The sequence below is a fragment of the Sturnira hondurensis genome, unplaced genomic scaffold, assembly GCF_014824575.4.
Source record: "Sturnira hondurensis isolate 20B ecotype Veracruz unplaced genomic scaffold, ASM1482457v3 Scaffold0019970, whole genome shotgun sequence".
NCBI classification, from domain to species: Eukaryota; Metazoa; Chordata; class Mammalia; order Chiroptera; family Phyllostomidae; genus Sturnira; species Sturnira hondurensis.
Genome location: NW_028092601.1, coordinates 352,939 through 363,752, shown reverse-complemented (window position 1 = coordinate 363,752; position 10,814 = coordinate 352,939).

Sequence of the window (10,814 nt, the reverse complement as noted above, 5' to 3'; positions counted from 1 at the left end):
AAAGGGAACCCTAGTACACTGTTGGTGGGAATGCAGACTGGTACAGTCACTGGGACAGTATGGAATATCCTAAAAAACTGAAGATAGAACTGCTTTTCTATTCAGCAATCCCATTGTTTGGAATATGCCCTAAGAATCATAAATCACCAATTTAAAAGAACCTATGCACCCTAATGTTCATAGAAGCCTTATTTACAAGAGCTGGAGGCAACCTAACTACCCATGAGTAAATGAGTGGATCAAAAATTGTGCTACATATCCACAGTGGAATACTATGCAGCAAGAGAAAGAAGGAACTCCTGCCCTTCGCAACAGCATGGATAGATCTGAAGAGCATTATGCTAAGTGAAATAAGCCAGGAGGTGGAAGACAAATACCATATGGTCTTACCCATAAATGGAACCTAACCGACAAACCAAATGAGCAAAATAGAACTAGAGACTGGGAAATAAGGAAGAAAGGGACAGGGAGCAGAGGGGAAGGGGGAGAGGTTTTACAGGAGAAAGAAGGGGAAGAGGCAAGCAAAGGAAGAGGAATAGAGGGAAAATGGACATATACAATGGGGTGGGATTGACTGTGGGAGTAGGGGGGCAAGGTGTGGGTGAGTAATGGGGAAAGCAGCAGAACAATTGTAAATCAACAACAACAAAAATGATCTAAAAATAGAAGAAAGAAAAAATTTTAAAAAATGAGGCAAAATATTTGTATTCAGAAATTTGTAAGACATTGAAGAAAGAAAATGAAGATACAAATGAAAAGAAGTATATAATATGTTCCCAGTTAGGAAGAATCGACATTGTTTAAATGTCCATGCTACACAGAGAAATCTATGGATTCATCCAGATTCCTATCAAAATATCAATGAGGTATTTCACAGAACTAGAAGAAACAATTTTTTAAAATATTTTATTTATTTATCTTTAGAAGGGAAGGGAAGGAGAGAGGAAGGAAACATTAATGTATGGTTACTTCTTGTGCATCCCCTGCAGAGAACTGGCCCCTGCCGGAAACTGGCCTGCAACCCAAGCATGTGCCCTGACTGGGAATAGAACCACGATAGACTGGTTCGCAGGCCCGCACTCAATCCACTGAGTTACACCAGCCAGGGCTAGAAGAAACAATTTTATAAATTTATATGGAACCACAAATGACCCTGAATAGCCACAGATATCTTGAGGGAAAAAAATGAAGTTGGGAGAATCATGCTACATGATATCAAACTGTACTACAAGGCCATAGGAAACAAAACAGCATAGTAGTCATAAAAAGGAAATAAAAAGTCCACTGGCTGCAAGAACACATTATCTAGTGATATAGGTAGTAAAAAATTAAAATGCAAAATTTATAAAGAATTAGTCCAACTCAACACCAGAAATACAAGCCATCCAATACAAATTGGTCAAAGAAACTGAACAAACACTTCTCCAAAGAGGACAGATACAGATGGCCAATACACATATGAAAAGATGCTCAATGTCACTAACCATGAGAGAAATGCAAATTAAACCCACAGTGATATTTCACCTCATACCAGTCAGTGTATATTATCAGTTAAAAACAAACAACCCCCCCCCAAACAAGCAAATAAACAAAAAAACAAGTGTTGCTGAGGATGTAGAGGAAAGGAAACCTTTTTGCACTGTTAGTGGAAATGTAGACTGCTACAGCCACTACAGAAAACAGTATGGAGCCCCGGCTAGTGTGGCTCAGTGAGTTAAGCACTGACCAGCAAACCAAAAGTTCACCAGTTAGATTCCTAGTGAGGGACATGCCTGGGTTGCAGATCAGGTCCTCATTTAGGAGGACTCTCACACGTCAATGTTTCTCTCCCTCTCTTTCTACTTCCCTTCCCTGCTTTCTAAAATAAATAATTAATGTATTTAAGAAAAATAGTATGGGGTTTCCTCAAAAAATTAAAAATGGGTCTTGCCTGGTGTGGCTCAATACCTGAGTGCTGGCCTGTGACTCAAAGGGTCATCAGTTAACTTCCCAGTCAGGGCACATGTCTGGGTCACAGGCCAACTCCCCAGTAAAGGGCACGTGAGAGGCAACCACAAATTGATGTTTTTCATCTTCTGTTTCTCCCTCCCTTCCCCTTTCTAAAAAATATCTTTTTAAAAATTAAAAATAAAACAGTCTTGTGATCCAGCAATTCCATTTCTCAGTATACATGGAGAAACTTAAAACACTAATTTGAAAGAGTATATGAACCCTTATGTGTATTGCAGTATTTTTTTCAATAGCCAAACTATGGAAGTAACCCAAGTGCCCGTCAACATTCAAGTGAATTAAAAATTTGTGGTACATATATAAAATGGAGTATTGCTCATCCATAAAAAAGAATGAAATTTTATCATTTGTGATAACACGGATGGACCTAGAGGGTTTTATGCTAAGTAAAATAAGTAATTCAGAGAAAGACATATGTCATATGATTTCATTTGTATTTGGAATCTAAAGAATAATATAAATGAACAAACAAAACAGAAAGACTCATAGATGGAGAGAACAGGATGATGGTTGCCAGAGTAGAGATAGGTTGGGAGAATGGGTGAAAAAAGTGAATGGATTGAGAAGTACAGATTGGTAGTCACAGAATAGTCCCAGAGAAGGAGGTCAGAATATGGCAGCGAGGTAGGTGGGAGTGAAGCTCAGTTCTCCCTGTGCCCAAGTAGAACACCTAGTTGATCTTCTGAGGAACAGAATGAACAGCCAGTGGAATCCCAACTTATATGAAGCTTGGAGGGAAAAACTGCAGAAAACATTGAAAAACAGACTGAGAGGAGATTGCGCTGGGATGGTAAGGTCCCTGGGATCTGCGCAGGGACCAAAGCTGCTGTGGTCCCTGGCCTGGCACCTGCCACAGGATACAAGGAGGAGAGTTAGAGCACCAACTCCCTCCCCTACAGATCAGGGAGTGTAGTCAGGCACCAGGAGGGACCTGGATGCTGGAATTTGCTGGGGGGATAAAGATGAAGTGGGAGACTCACAGAGGTGATACACATCTGCTGGGACTGTGGATGCTGGCACCAGAGAAATTGGGGTGCCAGGTGACATCTAGAGAATGGAAGAGTTGGGCTGTATCAGACCCTGAGTTGGATAGTCTCTGGACTGGTTGGAAAGTAGGGCTGTGTGAAAAGCCATGTGCTTGTTGGGAACTAGAGCAGCTGCTTTGTAAGGAACTCTCCAGCAGTGGCTGGCTCGCCCTGAGGGTGATTTCAGTTGTTCGCACCCAGAGTGAGTGGGTGAGCAGAACTGTGTGCCCCATTTATCTTGCACTGCATGCTCAGAGACAGTAGCTGAGCAGAACCATGCACCCCACTTGTCTTGCACTGCATGCCCAGAATGAGTGGCTGAGCAGAACCATGTACCCTGCTTGTCTTGGGCTCTGCACCAAAGCTTGACTCATGATGTGAGTGGCTGAGTGGCTGATTTCACACTGGAAGCTCACAAAGGACCTGGGCTGGAGGCCAGGAAACTGTGAATATTGCAATTCATACCTGGTCCCCATACTCTCAAAACCAAAGGAAGGGAGAAAATCAAAGTTCATCCCTCCTCTTTCTGTGATATTTAGGAATACCAGCTGAACTTGTTGCACAGGTTTAAAGTCAGCAGGAAGCTGATTGTTATCTTTTATTTCTTTCTGGATCCTCTGTCTTTTTTTTCTTCCCCCTAGTAATACAATAAGATGTGGAGTTACAAAGGTTCCAGAGACAGATCAAAAGGAGGAGCACAAGGCTAACCCCCAAAACTGAGAAACTGAGATAAGTGTCACTATGCTACCCCATAGAGCTGGTATTTTATTGTGTATGTGTACTATTATTATCTTGTCATTATTTTTACTACTTTTATTTTATTATTCTTTTTAAATTTCTCCTCCTTATGTTTAGTTTTCCTCATTTTATTTCCCTGTTTAATGGCATTGTTTGACTGGTTTTCCTCATTCTCTCTTTATTGTATTTTAATTTTCCTTCTTTCACTTCACCAATGTTCCAATAACACACAACTCTTGATTGGGTACTTTCTACTCAGGTTATCCAAAGCATATATTTCTTGTGATATTATTGTTGTTCTAGTACTATTGAAAGTAATTGTTGTTCCATACAATTGTACATACTACACAGCAACCCTCCATGATCTTAGCCCCATTCACTTTAATCCTGAGCATTATTATATATATTGTTGTGATTAACTCTATTTTCTCTCACACTATGCCTACTTTCTATCCTTTAATCTCACTATATATCATCATCTAACCTTGAACAAGTATTCTGTTTTCTGGATTAAGCTCCCATCTAGCAAGAATCTCCTCTCTTCTTTAGCAAGAGTCTAATCTCTCTTTCACCTTTTATAAAAAGTGGCTAATTGGGAGAAATATCACACTTAATGCTACACTTATCCAAATAATCTCCTATCACTTCTGTACCTTCTGGTATTTTAAATAAAAAAATACTCTCCCACTATCTTAATACATTTTGCCTACTCCTTGCCACTGATCACATACAAGAATATGTGGGAGCTGTGAACATAAGTATACCTGCTGGAGGGGAAAAACCACCAACAAAGGAACAACCAAAAGGTAAAAACACAAGTACAACAAGAGATCCCACACAAACAGAAGAAAGGGCAAACCTAGAGCATCCAGACAAGGAGATCAAAGAGACCATACCACTGAAACTCATAGAATTTCTACCATAGAAGTTCACCCTACAAAGACAACTAGTAAAGCAAAACATCAGGAAGTACAGAAACAAACAAAAAGAGTGACCTAAAATGGGGACACACAAAAAGAACATGCAATCAGAAGAAATGGAAGACTCCCCACAAAAAGAGCTAAATGAAATGGACATAACCAAACTAACAGATATACAATTCAAATTAATAGTAATAAAGATGCTCATGGAACTCACAGACACCTACAGGGAACTGAGTGAGAACTACATCAGCATGAAAAAGGAAATAGAAACTATAAACAAAAATCAGGAAGAAATGAACAATAGAATCTCAGAAATAAAAAAAAACACATTAGAAGGAATTATAAGCAGGCTGGATGAAACGGAGGATTAAATAATAGAGTTGAAGAACAAGGTAGAAAAAACACTCAGATGGAGCAAGGAAAGGAAAAGAAGCTCAGAAAGAATGAAGAGGTGGTAAGGGAGCTGCAAGATAACATGAAATATAACAATATCCATATAATAAGGATACCAGAAGGAGAAGAAGAGCAAGGGATAGAAAACCTGTTTAAAAATTAATGATGCAAAATTTTCCTAATTGAATGAGAAAAAAAGTCGCACAAATCCAGGAATTACAGAGAGTCCCAGTCAAGAGGAACCCAAAAAGGCCCACTTCAAGACTCATCATAATTAAAATGGAAAAATCGCAAAACAAAGAGAGAATCTTAAAGGCAGCAAGGAAAAAAACAGGAAGTAACATACAAGGAAGACCCAATAAGGCTAGCAGCTGACATCTCAATGGAAACACTGTAAACCAGAAGATAATGGCAAGAAAAATTCCAAGTAGTGAAAATCAGAGGCCTGCAATCAAGATTACTCTACCCAGCAAGGCTCTCAATTAAAATGGAAGGCCAAATAAAGAGCTTCCAAGACAAAAGAAGTATAAAAGAATATGCCTCCATCAAACCAGCTCTGCAAGAGATGCTAAAAGAACTTCTTTAAGGAAAGAAAAGAAAAGAGAGAGAGACAGAGAGGAATGCAGCTACAAAAATGGCAATGAATACGTACCTATCAATAACAACCTTAAATTTAAATGGGTTAAATGCTGCAATCAAATGACATAGAGTAGCTGAATGGATAAGAAAGCATGACCCACACATATGGTGCCTACAAGAGACCCACCTCAGTACAAAAGAACTAAACAGATTGAAAGTGAGGGGCTGGAAACAAATTTTCCAAGCAAATAGACGGGAAAGAAAAACTGGGGTAGCAATACTCATATCAGACAAAATAGACTTCAAAAAAAGGGTCATAAAAGAGACTCAAAAGGTCACTTTACAATACTTATGAGAAGAATCCACCAAGAAGACATAAACATTGTAAATATATATGCAGCCGACAGAGGAGCACCCAAATACATAAAGTAAATATTGGAGGACTTCAAGAAAGATATTGCCAGAAACACAATTATACTATGGGACCTCAACACACCACTGTAAAAAATGGATAGATCATCTAAACAAAATATCAACAAAAATATTGTGGCATTGAACAATGTCTTATATCAAATGAACTTAACTGATATATAAAGAACCTTTCATCCAAAAGAAGCAAAATACATATTCTTTTCAAAGGCACATGGAATATTTTCAAAGATAGTCCACATAATAAGGCACAACACAAGCCTCAACAAATTCAAGAAAATTAAAATCATATCAGGCATTTTCTCTGACAACAATGTACTGAAACTAGAAACCAATCGCAAGGAAAAAAATTAAAAAGACTCAAATTTATGGAGATTAAAGAGCATGCTATTAAACAAAGAATGGGTAAAGAATGAGATCAAGGAGGATCAAAAAATTTCTGGAAACAAATCAAAATGAACACACACAATCCAAAACTTATGGGACATAGCAAATGCAGTCCTGAGAGAGAAGTTCATAGTGATACAGGCCTACATAATAAGATAGAAACATTTCAAATAAACAGCCAAACTTTACACCTACAAGAACTCCAAGAACAACAACAAAGACAGCCCAGAGCAAGTAGAAGGAAGGAAATAACCAAGACCAGAGCAGAATTAAATGACATAGAGACTAAAAGCACAATTCTAAGGATCAATGAATCCCAGAGTTGGTTTTTTGAAAAGATAAACAAAATAGACAAGCCTTTAAGCAGACTCGTTAAGAAAAAAGGAGAGAGGACACAAATAAACACAACCAGAAATGAAAGAGGAGAGATTACAACCGATACCATAGAAATACAAAGGATTGTAAGAACTTACTACAAAAAACTGTATGGCAATAAATTTGAAAAAAACTAGGGGAAATGGACAAATTTCTAGAAAAATATAATCTTCCAAAACTCAATGAAGAAGAAGCAAGAAGCCTGAACAGGCCAATAACAGCAAATGAAATTGAAGCAGTAATCAAAAATCTCCCGACACACAAAGCCCTGGACCAGATGGTTTTACAGGAGAGTTCTACAAAGCTTTTAAGGAAGAGCTAACCCCTAGCCTTCATAAACTATTCCAACAATTTCAACAACATTGAAGACTCCCAAACTCCTTTTATGAAGCCAGCATCATCCTATTTCTAAAACCAGATAAAGACACAACAAAGAAAGAAAACTTCAGGCCAATATTGCTGATGAACATAGACACTAGAATTCTCAACAAAATATTGGCAATCTGCATCTGGCAATACATTAAAAAGATCATGCACTATGACCAAATAGGATTCATACCAGGAATGCAAGGATGTTACAACATTTGGAAATTAATAAAAATAATACATCACATAAACAAAAGCAAAGACAAAATCACATGGTCATATCAATAGATGCGGAAAAAGCTTTTGATAAGGTACAACACCCATTTATGATAAAGGTACTCAGCAAAGTGGGAATAGAGGAAGCATTCCTCAATATAATAAAGGGCATATATGAAAGACCTACAGCCAACATCATACTCAATGGGCAAAAACTAAAACCTTTTCCACTAAGATCAGGAACAAGACAAGGTTGCCCACTTTCACAACTTCTACTCAACATAGTATTGGAATTCCTAGCCACAGCAATCAGAGAAGAAAAAGAAATAAAAGGGATCCAAATGGGAAAAGAAGAAACAAAACTGTGATTGTTTGTAGATGATATAAATGGGCACATAGAATATCCCATAGACTATACCAAAAAACTGCTTGATGTAATAAATGATTTTGGCAAAACAGTGACATACAAAGTCAGTATCCAGAAATCAAAGGCATTTTTGTATACCAAGACTGAAATATCAGAAACAGAAATCAGGGAAAAAAATCTCATTTGATATAGCAACAAGAAAAGTCAAATACCTTGGAATAAAACTAACTACAGAGGTAAAAGAACTGTACTCAAAAAGCTACACAACACCAAAGAAAGAAATTAAAGAAGACACAAAAGAATGGAAACATATACCATGTTCATGGATTGGAAGAATTAACATAATCAAAATGTCCATACTACCCAAAGCAATTTACAGATTCAATGCAATCCCTATGAAAGTACCAATGGCATACTTCAAAGATATAGAACAAAAAGTTCAAAGACTTATATGGAATCATAAATGATGCCAAATAACTGCAGTAATTTTGAGAAAGAAGAAAAAAGTGGGAGGGGTCACAATAGCTGATGTCAAACTGTATTACAAGGCCATTGTAATCAAACCAGCCTGGTACTGGCATTAGAACAGACACATGGAGCAATGGAATGGAATAGAGAGCCCAGAAATAAACTCAAATCTCCGTGGTCAATTAATATTTCACAAAGGGGGCAGCAGCACAAAATGGACCAAAAATAACCTCTTCAACAAATGGTTTTGGTAGAGCTGGACAGCTACATTAAAAAAATGAAACTCAAGCACCAACTTACACCATACACAAAAATAAACTCAAGATGGATAAAAGATTTAAATATAAATTGTGACACCATTAAAGTCCTAGAGGAGAACATAGGCAGGAAAATCTCAGATATTTCACACAGCAACATTTTCAGTGATATGTCCCATAGAGCAAGGGACATAAAGGAAAGAAAGAACAAATGGAAGTTAATGAAAACAAAAAAACTTCTCTATGTCTAAAGACAACAACATTAAAATGAAAAGATAACCAACTGTATGGGAAAACACATTTGCCAATGATACCTTGGACAAGGGTTTGATTTCCAAAGTACATAAAGTCACAGAACATCACTCTAAGAAGACAAGGAACCCAATTAAAAAATGGGCAAAAGACTTGAACAGATACTTCTCCAAGGAGGACATACAGAGGTTCCAGAAACATATGAATAGTTGCTCAGTATTGCTAGCCATCAAAGAGATGCAAAGTAAAACCACAATGAGATAGGTACCACTTCACAATGTCCAGAATAACTATCATAAACAAAGCAACAAACAACAAGTGTTGGAGAGTTTGTGGAGAAAAGGGAACCCTAGTTCACTGTTGGTGGGATTGCAGACTGGCACAACCTCTATGGAATTTCCTCAGGAAACTAAAAATGGAACTGTCTTTTGACCCAGCAATTCCACTGCTAGGATTGTACCCTAAGAACCCTGAAACACCAATTTAAAAGAACCTATGTACCCCAACATTCATAGCAGCATAATTTACAATAACCAAGTGCTAGAGTCAACATAAGAGCCCATAGAAATGAATGGATAAAAAAAAACTATGGTACACTTACCCAGTGGAATTCTTTGCAGCAGAAAGAAGGATTTCCTACCTTTTGTGACAGCATAGAGGGAACTGGAGAGCATCATATTAAGTGAAATAAGCCAGGTGGTGAAAACAAATACCATATGATCTCACCATTAACAGGAACCTATTCAACAAAATGAACAGGCAAACAAAGTATAGCCAAAGACAGTGAAATTGAGAACAGGCTGACAGTGACCAGAGTGGAGAGGGAAGGGGATAATGGGAGAAAAGAATGAAGGATTTACAGGAACAATTATACAGGACACAGGACAATAACAAGAGGGGGTGGAAATAGTGGAGGGAGTTGGGGAGCACTGGGGTAGTGGGAAGAGATGGGGGTAAATGTCAGAAAACTGTACTTAAATAACAATGAAAATCTTAAAAATAAACAGAGAAAAAACAAAATAGTTACAGGGATGTAAAGTACAGCATGCAAAATATAGTCAATAATATTGTAGTAACTATATATGTTGCCAGTTGGGTACTGGAAATACCAGGGAAAACATTTTGTAAAGTACATGATCATCTAACCACAATGTTGTACACCTAAAACTACTGGAAGGTAATATTAAATGTGAACTGTAATTTAAAATATGTAAAAAATAATAGAAAAAATGAGCCTATTGGTTTGGACCATAGGGAGATAATTCCCCTTTTAAAGGGCCTAGTATGTTACCAAAGATCTTTTGAAACTTGTGTCCTACTCTTGGTTTTCTCATTCAACCAGATCAAATTTTCTCTGTACTGGACCACCTTATTCATAGATGGTGACTTGAGGTTGTGTTTGTATTTTGCTTTTATTGAGAATGTATTTTTTCTCTATTTTTCACTCTCTTCATGGCTTTATCTGGTTTTAGAGAAGAGAAGTTTCAGATGGTCACCTTTGCTTTGATAAGTGTAACCTGGAGTTATTTATTAATTAATTGTTAAATGTTTTTTTCTATTTAAAATGAATCCTTTACACAATCTACTTTCTAACTCCTTATTTATGGTAGCAAAATACTAGCTGGATATATTTAGTTTGAAACTAGTTGCTGTATTAAACCACCATAAATGTTTTATTAATCTTTTAGTGGAATCTCACTGTTCTTCTCAGCAGGCAGTGAACAAGTTATTTTCCAATTTTTAAAGCCCTCCTGTCTTTTACTATATCTTCTTTATTTGGCCAAAACTTTGAGAGATATATTAAATAATCGTGGTAAACAGGGCATACTTTACTTAATATTGAGAATTTTATTGTTTAATTATTTTTCATTCAATCTTTCACTTTTTAAAAATTACCTACCATGTAACAACACTGTACTAGATGTTGTACAAACCAAAAAGTATCATGTTCTCTTATGGTGTGAACAGTTTTGTGGTGATATAGATGTTAAATAAACAATTATGCAAATAAATTTATAGTTATGACTTC